Here is a 12360-nt window from a genome sequence, read left to right on the forward strand (position 1 = left end):
TATGATCTGAGTCCTTTGGTGTATAGATCCAGTACTGTACAGAGATGTGTGTGCGTGGGCAGTCTATAAGAGGAAACGACCCCCGCCCCCCTTCCATCGTATTCTCTGGAATGACCCCGCCCCCTCTCAGGTCTGTCGGCTGAAGCTGCTTACACTTGATGGTACCGCTCTTTCTTGATTTGAATGCCTTAAGAATGTGTACTGTGTGTGTGTGTGTGTGTGTGTGTGTGTATGTGTGTATATATATATATATTTAATTTATATTTGTGTTATGCGGTGCTGGCAACAGTGGCTTGTGGGGAGGGAGACGTGTGTGTGTGTGTGAGGCGTGTAGGTTGTACATTCGGCCGAGAATGGGGATTATTTCAGTTGTGTTTGAAGCAGTGACTGTGGGTGGTCCTACCCAGCCCTCTCCGCCTGTGTTTATTTTTTGTGGCACGTGGTGCAGTGTGCGTGTACAGTGCGATATGTGATCCCCTCGCCTGTCATCGGAGATGTAATGTAATGTGACGGGTTATTTCTTGTTCGGATTTAACTAGTTTGCCCTTTCAAGCTTAAGTAACTTACTTAAATGTTCTCTCGTTTGGCTATGAAGTGGCTGTTCAGCCCTGCCAGTACATGCTATGCGCTGCCAAGTTTTTTTTTAACCTTGGCTTGAAATAGGAGTGTTAACAAATATCTATTAAATCATATTTTTCTGTTATCTAATATTCTTGTGAGCTGATCCCACGAGCCTTGGCTTTTAACACAGATTGTCAATTGGAATCTTATTATTGTGTCGCTTCTCTTAACATGAAATTGAAATTTAACAGTGAATTGATAAAATGTGTTAATTACGGACGTTCCCAGGTAGAGAGGAAGTTTTGTTGGCTTTTTAACATCCAATATCTCTGTGAGACACTTTTAAACATGCGTGAAGGCTTTGTATTAGGTCTTGCCTACAGATAGCTTGAGATGTTATTTGTCTTAGACCTATTGTCTCTCATACATTAAAGTGTGTACACAGTGTGCTTAGGGTCAGCCCTTTGCTCCTGGTTGGATAGCTTTGTCTACCTAGTCTCCTTACTATTTATTCAATGGCTTTCCTCCATATTCTTTTTTTTACCCAGCTCTGAAGCATTTCTTATTTACTATCTTATGATGGTATGATTTGTCTTTTTCCACTGCTTAATTTCAGGGACTTATTTTTTTGGTCTCTTTTACTAGATATTTCAAGCTGTCTGGTTGCGAAACGCTTGTTGTTGCTTACTGATTACCTACATTGGGCTTGGAGCCTACCTATTGTTTACTATTGGTTGTATCGTCGCTCTCGTATGCTGGTTTCTTATTAAATGGCTTGCGTTCCCCTTCCTGTGTTTGTTCCTCTCCTGGAGCATAGTCTCTCTACCATCTTTCTTATTGGCTGACTTCTTTCAGACCACTGCTCACATTTATCACATTTAGGAAACCACTTTTTCTTGTCTTATGCACTCCATGAGTGCATATGTTATATAGCGCTCTTGAATGTATTGATTCCCTCCCCCAAACACCTGTTGCCCTTCCCTCTGTAGCTATCTCCCTTTTGTGCACATATCCTACCTGTACTCTGTAACTCACTTCTTATGTGCTGTTATTCCCCTCTTCCCCCAACTTGGCTATTTTTTATTACACTCCCATTCCTCCTCACTCACTCCTCTGACCAGTGCAGGTGTTTCAAGTTTATATTTTTTTCGTGTTTTTTTTGAGGCAGTGCAAGCTTTTTGCTGTTGGGCGTATTGCTATATCAAAAGTACTTTCATACACATAATTTATTTTTCATTTTTTTTAAATTTACTGATCAAAGTGGCTTCCACCATCTTAGATCAGTCATTTAAAAAAAAAAAAAAAATGGGTGCTGCATGTGCAAACCTACAGGTAACAGGCGCCATATCATTGATCCTTTTTAGGCTGAAGCCTACGAGACAGCACATCTGTCTGGTTTGCTGAAGACTTTATGGGCACATTCTGAAATCATCCCTGGGAATGCATTCTGCCCATTGCTTACTTATCACTGTCTTTGTGATTTATAACTCACAGTTGCTTGCTTTCTTTTTGCTGGGTTTGTTTTAGACTGTTCAACCTGAGTTAGACCCTCCTGTGGAACCTGCCTCTTTACTGTATTCTTCCACGAGCGCGTGCTTTCTGTAAACAGGTTTTCAAATGTTCTTATCTTATCATATTTTTTGTGCAATCAAAAACAGAGGTCAAATGCCAGGCTCCGCCTTCTGAGTCAGCTTGGTGTTTATTTTTCTTTCTCGGACTTCAAAGTGAGAGGATTTATCTGATAGTCTTTGAAAGGAAATGCTTTTTTCAAGCACATAGCAAAATGAAATGTCTGTAAATGAACTGTGCAACTATTTCAGAATATATCACGATTAGGACAGCACAAATGAATCACCTTTTTTGTAGTTCTCAAGTGTGTTGAAAATAAATATTTTAATACGATCAAATGAAATGAATACACTAGTTGATGCCCTTTCCACATGTTGTTTCTGCATTGTATAGTTCAACAGTAAAACGGCATGTCTTTGCAAAGGTAACAGTCATTTAATTTGAAAATGTGTTGTCTGTAATGACAATGTGCGTCCCTCCTCTCTGCGCCACTCCTCTCTGCTAACTTTTAGCCATGCTAGACCGCAAGCATGCTGATGTACAACATGGCTTAAAACACTTTGCCAAAGCTAATGGCTCTTGCCAAGATAAGGCCTATTAGCTTAGCCAGTGCTTGTGTTTTCTTTTTTATTCTTTTTTAAGAATACAGCATTGGCAAAGCCAATATTGTGTAAGTCAGAATTGATTAGCTGTCCTGAGATACAATTGAAAGCTACTGATTTTCACCAGGCAACAACCCTGATGAGCACAAAAACATAATGCAGACATTGTCCACCCAATTAAGGGAGTCAGAAAAAAATAACTGTAGATATGTGAAGACCTCAAGGCAACAAGAAGGTTCAAAGTTTTTAATTACCCCGTTTCCCCTTCATCTCTTTATGTGGGATGTTCTTCTTGTAACTTTATTTTAAGGTAACATCCCATTTTCCATCTACATTGTAGTTATTTTCTCTTATGCAGACCTTCAGCTTGGTTGCTAATGACAGCCCCACACTGTTGCGATATTTTGTTCTCACCACTTCCATAGCTTTCCCCCTTGACTCACGCCGTTGGCTTAATTTAGGGAAGAGTAGGATGTATGATTTGTAAAACCAGTGTCTTCCCTACTCTCAGATATCAGAAGTATCCTTGCCCTCTTCCTGCATACTCAAATGAATCCTCCCAATCGCTCCTAAATGCTTTTTGAGTTGTCTTCCGCCTCGACTCATCTCCAGGTATAGTAAATGAAGCGGGATCGCCCTGAATACCTAAGAACCTGAATTATTATAATATGAAAATAAATACTGCTTCCTTTTGGTGTAATTTGAAAAACAAGACATTTTAAATCTTTAAAAAAAGATTTTTTTTTACCATGCACTTATTAATCTCGTTTACAAACTTTTAACGTGCTGAATGATTTTTTAGAACTGAACTTTAGTTCAATGTATTTTGTAATCGGTTTTAATTAACCACTTACAATAAAGGTTACTTACTACTTAAAAAAAATATAGTATAGGGAACTTGATGTTGCCCGAAAGGTTACTTTAAATTATTTTGTGTTAGAAAAACATTCAGTAAACAACTACAGCAAAAACACGGCACTCTGTTACTTAAGCAGTCAATACATTTTGTATATTTAGGTATCTTAGGTAATGATTCATAGGTGTGGTGACGGCACAACAATCAGGCTTGTCAAATATGCTTTTAGTGTTGAGAAAACGTCTTGAATGTGAACGAAAGATACCAATGATTTGAATAGCTGTCATTGAAGAATACAAATTGAGACCCCGTCTGAATATGAGGACTGTCTCATAAGATTCCTCTAAAGAGGAGGGACAGTCTAAGGGAAGAGTAATATCAACGCTTCGACACTTTGGGAGTATTTTTAAGGCTCTTCATCAGTACAGGTACAAAGACGTTTGTAGTGTAGAGACCCTTGCTCAATGAAAGAGTGTATGCTCTACAGCTACATAATTTGAAGTAATCTCAGTGAGACAGCAGGACAACATTGTAAAATCATGGGCAGGCAATAAAACCTTCAGTCTTGTTTGGGGGCAGGCAAGCAAGCAATAACACTACAACTTTGCTTGGAGAGAATAGAACTACAAGAAGTTCTACCCACCAGAGGAACCCACAATGAGTGATAACATGTCTCTCTTTAAGGAGAGCATGGAGATCACTACCCCTAATGTTTCAATATCCTCATACTTTTGAGACTGCCTCCTCCCCCATACAGGAAACTTTTTCCACTTAAGCTCCTGTAGGACTGCCAGCACAGTGCCCCCCTCTACTAGCAAATTATTATTCTTGCACTCCCCTCAACACTAATGCTCTACTACCTCATGGCCTGCTCTCCCCACAGCATTGTTTAATTATCTCACCACTGCATCACCATCTTCCATCACTACAAAAGTACCTCACAGTAGCACCATACACCATTACTATATAACTCCTGCCAGTGTTTACACTGCCATCAGTAGTGGATTGGTAGCAAGTTATGGTTGCACAGCTTACCAGAGCTGGCAAATTTCAGCATTTTTTCCCCAGCAAAAATATCCATAATTTAACTTGGTGGTGTTGAGTATTAATATAGTAATTTGTGCAATGCCAGTGAAAATGAATGTGGCCCAATAGCACTTTATTTGAAAAAACACACCAATAAATGCAGATACATACGTTTGTTCGCTGCAAAGTTGACATTTCACCTTATTGCCACACTACAGTCTAAGTAACTTGAGAAAATAATGCTTGTCTGTACAAAGGAAATAATGGGGGTGTATTCAAGTCCTAGATAGGATTTTATCTAATTGTACATATTTACCCCTTGTACTCTGGTCAGGGTTAAGGGTAGAGGATGTGGCATAACGGCTAGAGCAGCATACTTTGAACCTGAGGAACTGGGTTAGAGTCTCAGGGGAAGGCTCAACATCCTGTGATTCTCGGAAAATCACTTTATCTCCCAGCGCCTAACAAAAAATAATGAATATGTCGATCTGTAAGGCAATTGGTGCTCACGTAAAGCGCACTGGTGGCTTCGGGTCGAGTTTGTGCTATGAAAAAAAAACCTCATTTGTTTAGGACTAGTGGTTAAAAGAAAGCAGCATGCCATAAACAATGCATGCAAATATCCAAAGTCTGATATGGTATTTATAACCATTGTTTGGGGAGGGGAATAACGACCTAACTGTTGAATCATGGCCCTTCCCACACTCTAATAGTAATAAATGGTATAAATACATTTGTAAAATATGTTGTATATATGGTCAGTATACAGGCTTGCTGCGCACACACCTTTGGGTTGACCCCATTTAAAATTGATCCAAATGACAGAAACAAAAGTAATTCTGTTGAAAGTATTAGTTTAATGCAGCCAATACCAATTTAAAATTGTTACTTTAAAATGTTGAATCCAAAAATACAGAATAATCAATGCTGTACATTAAAGAACATTTAATTTTCTTGTGTCCAAATGCACAAAAACCACATCACTCAATCTGTTCCAGTGCATTTCAGGTATCACAGTGCCTTTTATCAACTACATCAACTAAAAGTGTTAAGGGAACATTCTTTGTTCCCTCTTAACAAAATAACAAGTTGGAAACGGAAATAGCCATGTTTAAATTAATGCTTAATCGCAGACTCAACTACTTTTCCCCCCTCACTTTACCAGATTCATGTCCGGATTCTGCAGACGTGGGTTACAAAGACGTAAAACCCAAGAGTACCTTTATTTCCCCAATTTCTCATAAAGTATTAGACACGTTTGAAACTTTGGTGTGGTAAGATTTGAGTAAACTGAAGTTAAGCAAAAAGTCCAATTGAATTTATCTAAATTGGAATGGAACACATTAAAATCCTTAGCTGGAAATGACTAAATACATTTTCTCACAGTCAGATAAGGGTGATAGATTGGTGATAGTGAATAAAGATTTTTATGAATCCAAAGCAGAGTCGCATGTCAAAGATGAAAGCATTTATATAAAATTGGAAGATACTATGTATTCTTTCGAGAAAACTCTGGATGTGATTTTTGAATAGGGCTAAGGAGTTGGAATGGATTTCTGAAAAAAACAAACATTTTTTTTACTACCCCATTTCCAAAAAGACAATAACTCTATAGACTACAAAAAATTCACAAGAATCTGCTTGACCCCCCCTTTTAGACCGATTATAGCGACATCCAGCTCTATTCATGAACCCTTAGGAAAATACGTTAATTGCTTCTTTCAATCTGTTGCTCAGGCAATGAGGTCATATGTGAAAGATACGATTTCCAGCAGAGGAGCAACGTTTACGCTTGGTTCGTGGTGATGAGAATGCTGATTGGGATCTGAAGATGTGGGGGTTCCTTCTGGAGAAACTGCAGACGGCTGGGCAACCAGGTGGGAACATGGATGCCCAGTCTCAGACAGGGAGCTCCAGGCGTACCCGCAGGCGATGCCTGATAACCCTGTCCGATTAATTATCGCCAACTGAATGGAACAGACAGAAGTGTTTAAGAATACCTGGTTGACCTTTATGGATTAGGGTAGGATGGGCTGAGTGGTTGGAGGTCCCCCCCCCTCTCAAAAGGGGCAGTGGTCTCCGTGAAAGCATGACAGTAGTGGTGAGAACCGCAATAGCTCTGGGTCATTGGATGATACGGATAGGGAGAGATACTCTTTACACATCAATTTCCCATGAGGATGGAATTGAGGCCATTGAATGGGCTGTGCTGAGACATGGGAATTTACAAGCGATAAAAGTTTTCCTATTAAGCTTTTACATTTTTGTATGTAGCACAGCTACTTTGGCAAGGCAGTTTCTTTCTTTAAAAAATGTCACATCAATGGGATTTACTGGGCCTTCCTGCTAATTTTTTATGGCTAAATTTGAATCCGAATTTATTTACAATATTGAAACATGGAGACCACATTTGAGAATGGACCCGAGGTACATAGAGGATATCTTTATTTTATGGTACAAGCCCTATCAAAGCCTACAGGAGAACATTGTTCAACGGAATAGCAGAAATCCCAATATTCAGATTTCTCTCACCATAGATAAAGTCAAGATCACCTTTCTAGATGTTAAAATATAGACGCAGGATGGTTAATTGCAAACACGGTTGATTTGAAAAAGTACGGACAGGAATAACATCCTGTTGTATTTCCACTGCTCTTAAAAACATGCATCTCATTCTCAATTTATGAGAATTAAAAGAATAACATCTTACAAAGTTCTTAGTACATTCTTTACAAGAATATGTTGAGCGTTTTTCTAATCGGGATTAACCTGAAACACAGATTAAAGACTTGTTAACTCGATTAAAAATCAGAAATAGATCATCACTGCCATAACTACACTCGAAACAACCACAAACTAGATTCACATTTGTTTCAAAGTTTTCTACCACTTCGAGACAAATTAAGAATATAATTTCCAAAAAGGTGGACAATCTTACAAAGTGAAAAAGACTTTGAAGATATTTTTTTTTTTTTGGAAAGGCCTTTGTTTGCCTACCAACAGTCAAAAAGATGTAAATACATTCTGAAACACCAGTAAACCAAGTCATGAGCTATGGGCAATAAATGCACATCTAGACGTGGTAAATTTCACTCATTGTAACATCATCATCATCATCGGTAACATTTGACTCATCCCCTTAGTTGGCAAGAAGTCTCTGTTAAACATTTGTCTATTTATAATGCTATCAAATGTATTTATTCTTTAAAGTGCCCTAGTGGCATGTTATGCATAGGCACAACAACTTGGAAAATCAGAGTGAGCATAAGTAAACCTAAAAGTAATATTCGCCTGCATTCGAAATCCTCATTTGTTACCACACATGGCTAGAAGTTAAACACAATGTCAGTCCGCTTTGGTTTCGGATTGTGAAAGTGGTGTAAATGTTCAAGGATATTGACAATAATAAATGGATGCTGCAGAGAAAAACTTTCTGGATAAAAATGTTGCACACTGCAACCGTTCTACCTTTCTATCTAAATTACAGACTATTTGGCATGCTTTTTAACGTGGTCTCGAATAGCCAGAAGAATTGATTACTTGGTGCTTTGGTTGATGAAATAAAGATTGTCGTTTTGGTGGACGATGGCTATTGTTGTGCATATGTGCAATGTTATTATTTTAAGTTGAATGGACATTCCTCCTTGAATAATTCTTTTGACATTTTTGTACATCCTTTTTTTTTTTTTTTTGTTCATTTCGAGCATTTAACTTGTCCGGTATTTGTTTCCATGTTGGTGCTTCCTGGGGGTTGTGGTTTTACATTTTTTTTTATCATGGATTGGGTTGGGATGAGCTGGTGTTAGATGTTTTTTGGGACATGGAGGTACTTCTACAATCTGTTATTGGGGGCTACTGTGTTTTTTCATCCAAGGGGAGCGTTTGGGGCATCATTTAGAGAATAAAACATTTCAGTTGTATACATTTATTTTGGCTGATTTTTTTATCAATGTTAACAATATTTAGCTTCTTTTCCCGATGAAAGGCACTGTGATGCTTGAAATGCATTGGAACGGAGTGTGAGATGTGGTCTTTGCACACAAGTATATTAAAGTTTGTTCAATGGTCAACATTGATGCTTTTGTATTCTTGGATTCAACATTTGAAAGTTACAACTTTAAGTTTGTTAGCAGCATTAAACTTGTACTTTCAACACAAGTACTTTAGTTTATTAGATTTGGCTCACTTGTGGATGGGGTCATCCCCAAGGCGTGTGCACAGCAAGACTGTATACCGGTCAGATATACCGCATCTATTTTAGTTATTTACTACAGTGTTAATGAGCAGGGGACCATTGATGCTGCACCAGAATCATTGAAATAACGGTTTACCGGGACTCTCCGTTTTAATTTGGAGTGCCCTCTGTAAATTCCAACTTTTAGATAAATAGGTTTTTGCCTTGGCAATGAAATTAAATGAGGTCCAATAACACATCCTTTAGAGCAACTGTACTAATAAACACACATTCACGTATTTATTACTGAAGTACACAGGTAAGGTTCGAGTTTATTACCACAGTAAAGCAACATTTACATTAAGAGCATACTGATTACTGCCCTGCATATTGCATGTAACAATTTACCCAGAAAACAACCCTCTTGATAGCCATGAAACTCCTGCAATGCATTATTAACTTCTTGCACACATTTAACCCATTGATCCATGGTTTGGTTAAATACCGTTTGTTAAAACAAATATTAAGAACTGCCAGGACATAAACCTTGTATTCAATTGCTCAGAGTACACACAATGCTATTTATTACCATTGTTGTAGGAGGGTGGAGGCATTGTGACCCACACAAGCCTTCACCTTTCATTAGTTACGCCCCACACACTCAACCAATGGTACTAAACAGCACATTACAAACTGCACATCTACCTATACACTATGCACGGTGCTTTTAAATGCCCAAAATGCAGCATGTTTGCGACTTAATTAAAAACAATGCTTTAAATGGACAGATACTCTCAGGCTTGAGAACTTGAACTTATTTTTATTTGGCAGGCAGATTACCTAGGCCTCAAAGCAAAGATGCGTTCATATTTGTGAGAGACTGCCAGTGTTTGCCTTTAGCACACAGGTACTCTTGGATAATGAGCACCTCTCTCCATGCATTTCGAACACTTCTTTTAAGAGCCTTCTTAACCAAGAACACCAAATCCTTATTGTAGATGCTTTTATCTTTAACTATTCCTTCACAGGTAATACACTTTTTTTACTCTTTCTTTAAAGTTATCAATTTAGAAGATATTGCACACATAATATTTATAAATTATTTGTAGTATATCAGTGATTGCATAACATTTCTTTTTTAATCTGTTTGCAGCGTTGTTACCTGCGTGGTACCATGTTTGCCCCCTTGCTTTGTGGCTGTGTGTTTGTTAGAAATAGATCTAATTCCCTAACGTATTACTTGAATTATAGAACAATGTGCAATCATTACGTGTTACGTCAGGGCTGTCTGTGTTGGTCTTAATATGTTGTGTTGATCGGCTTTACAACTTACTTGTTACTTTTGGTCTGTCTTGGGGAGATATATCTTGAGGCCTCAAGTGCTCTTTATATAGTGGGTTCTCACTTGAATCAATGTTTTTAACTGCTTTCATTGCCTTAGACATCCCTTTAGTTTTTAGCAATGGTTCGATGATTACTGTTGAATTTTCCAGTGTTCATACATTTAAGCACACACTTAATGTGAATAATCCTTCATAATGCTGTGGGGTACTAGAGAAATTCTGAATTCCTGTAATTGAAATTTGAAACCCCATCTCCCAAGTCTGCAGCCCTGGCCACTGTGCCACATCCTATCCCTGTACTTGCCTGGGACCTTAACAGTCAAAGAAAAATTAGGCCATGGCTAGTATACTTTTTTACCCACCTAAGACTAATTCACGACTGGCCATAGGATCAGGTATAGCGCACAAATCAGTACTACATGCTTCTTGGTGCTTCCATAAGAACTGTTTGGAAATAAGTAATGGACGTGTTGCTCATGCACAGGGAACTGATACAGTATGGTCAGCTGCAAATGAACGTTTCTTGTACACTAAGCAGATGCAACACAGGCAATAGGACCTTATGCATGACGGCATTAGCAAAGGCAACAGAAATGCGAGGGCAAACTGGTAACCATAGTGAAGAACCAGTGACCCCAGAGGAAGGGCACTGGTGACGGAAAACCCAAAACTCCATTATATGTCTGATTTGAAAATTACTGTTGTGGCCACTGGCATCTTATGCATGTGCACACAAACTCTTCTGGTATACACAGAACAGGTTCTATGCATTATAAATCTTTAGGATGTTTGCCCCTTGATGGTTACATTCCTAATCGTTGGCTATCTCTGATTAAGTCAACCTGGGCTACAGCATACATGATTATTTGAGTTTTCAAAAGTGAAGCTGGCCTTATACAAAACTGTGGGAACAATAGGAAGTTTGAGGTGCATTGTATGGGCCCCACAGTCTGTGGTGTTCTCCTGCAACCCCTTGTCCGTGAGGAGTTCTGGTAGACAGCAAGTCTGAAGTGTTCAGTATTGAATACGCTCCTTAGCTGGAAGCGCTTTGGTTCAGAACGCAAGGAATGGTTGGGGGTCATTGCTTATTCCGAGGCCCTGTACTCATTGGAATTGGTCTCTAGGTTGATCTTAGTTTTGGATTGAATTTAGTTTATTAGGTTTTCCTGCATTATTCAGTGTTTGAGCATGTACTTAGATGTCTTTTCTGTTTGGGTAATCATCACGTTTCTAAGCTTGCTACGACTCTAACTGTTGCTATCAATAACTTAGAAACCAAGTTCTAGTTGCTGGACTTTGAGTCTTTGGGGAGTTGCTGTTGAATGAGCCAACAGCTTATGTGAGTGTCCACCCACTACAGACAATTCACTCAGCCGATGTACTGCGGCATGGAGGGAGAGCACTCTATCAATGCATGCCACTAGTTTGAATATTACAGCAGTTAATACGGCTACATCAAATGGTAATTCCATGGTTAGGTTTGGTGAAAAATATAGCATTAAGTTTAAGGCAAGGTGTAGGCTTACTCTTTAATTTATTATTCGTTTTTTGTTATGATTAGAGTAAGGTTGTATGGTTAAGCCTAAACCTTGTAGGTTCATCATTGGTAGAAGGTTTAGGATTATATTTAAGAGAAGGTTTTGTGTTTGATTTTGTTTATTGTGTTGCTTAAGTTTAGGATTCTTATTAGGTTAATGTGTGTTGCAGAGGATAATGGTAACTGGTGGTGTTCGGGTCAGAGGTTAAGCTAATATGAATGCAATAGCTATTGAAATTATATACAGCTAGATGAAGTAGAATTATGCTTTTCCTCTGTACTTAGTATTAGATTTAGTTGGTTAGCTGTATACATAACAACTATATTTTCACCACTTGGAAAAATTTGGCTCTCAAGTTGGATCTTGACAGAGATGTGATTGTTTTTCTCAGCCACAATGCAGATAACTTCAGATGGAATACATGTTATGGGATAGTGTGAGTGCATTGACCCAACATATGACTGGTTCAGCTGAACAGCGTATAGCACTGTTTTGGAAGAAGCCCGGCCCTGCGTCGATAGTCACCTGGTTCCATAGGCTATGACAGATACAATGGAACACATTACCCATACCCTTTCCCCCTCTGAGAATAAATTCACTCATCTGTGGAAACCATTGATTGACTACATATTTTAAATAGATTTTTTTTAGCTTTTAACACAAACCCTCCCTGCACTCTCCTCTTTCCCCC

At 38.6% G+C, this 12360-nt stretch overlaps 1 protein-coding gene across 4 annotated transcripts in view; it reads left to right on the forward strand.

Annotated features, from left to right (window-relative positions):
- The window catches only part of MTUS1 (microtubule associated scaffold protein 1), a 972936-nt gene that overhangs the window by 191347 nt on the left and 769229 nt on the right, over positions 1-12360 (forward strand). The window lies entirely within an intron of this gene.

This window comes from Lissotriton helveticus, chromosome 2_2 (genome assembly GCF_964261635.1).
Source record: "Lissotriton helveticus chromosome 2_2, aLisHel1.1, whole genome shotgun sequence".
NCBI classification, from domain to species: Eukaryota; Metazoa; Chordata; class Amphibia; order Caudata; family Salamandridae; genus Lissotriton; species Lissotriton helveticus.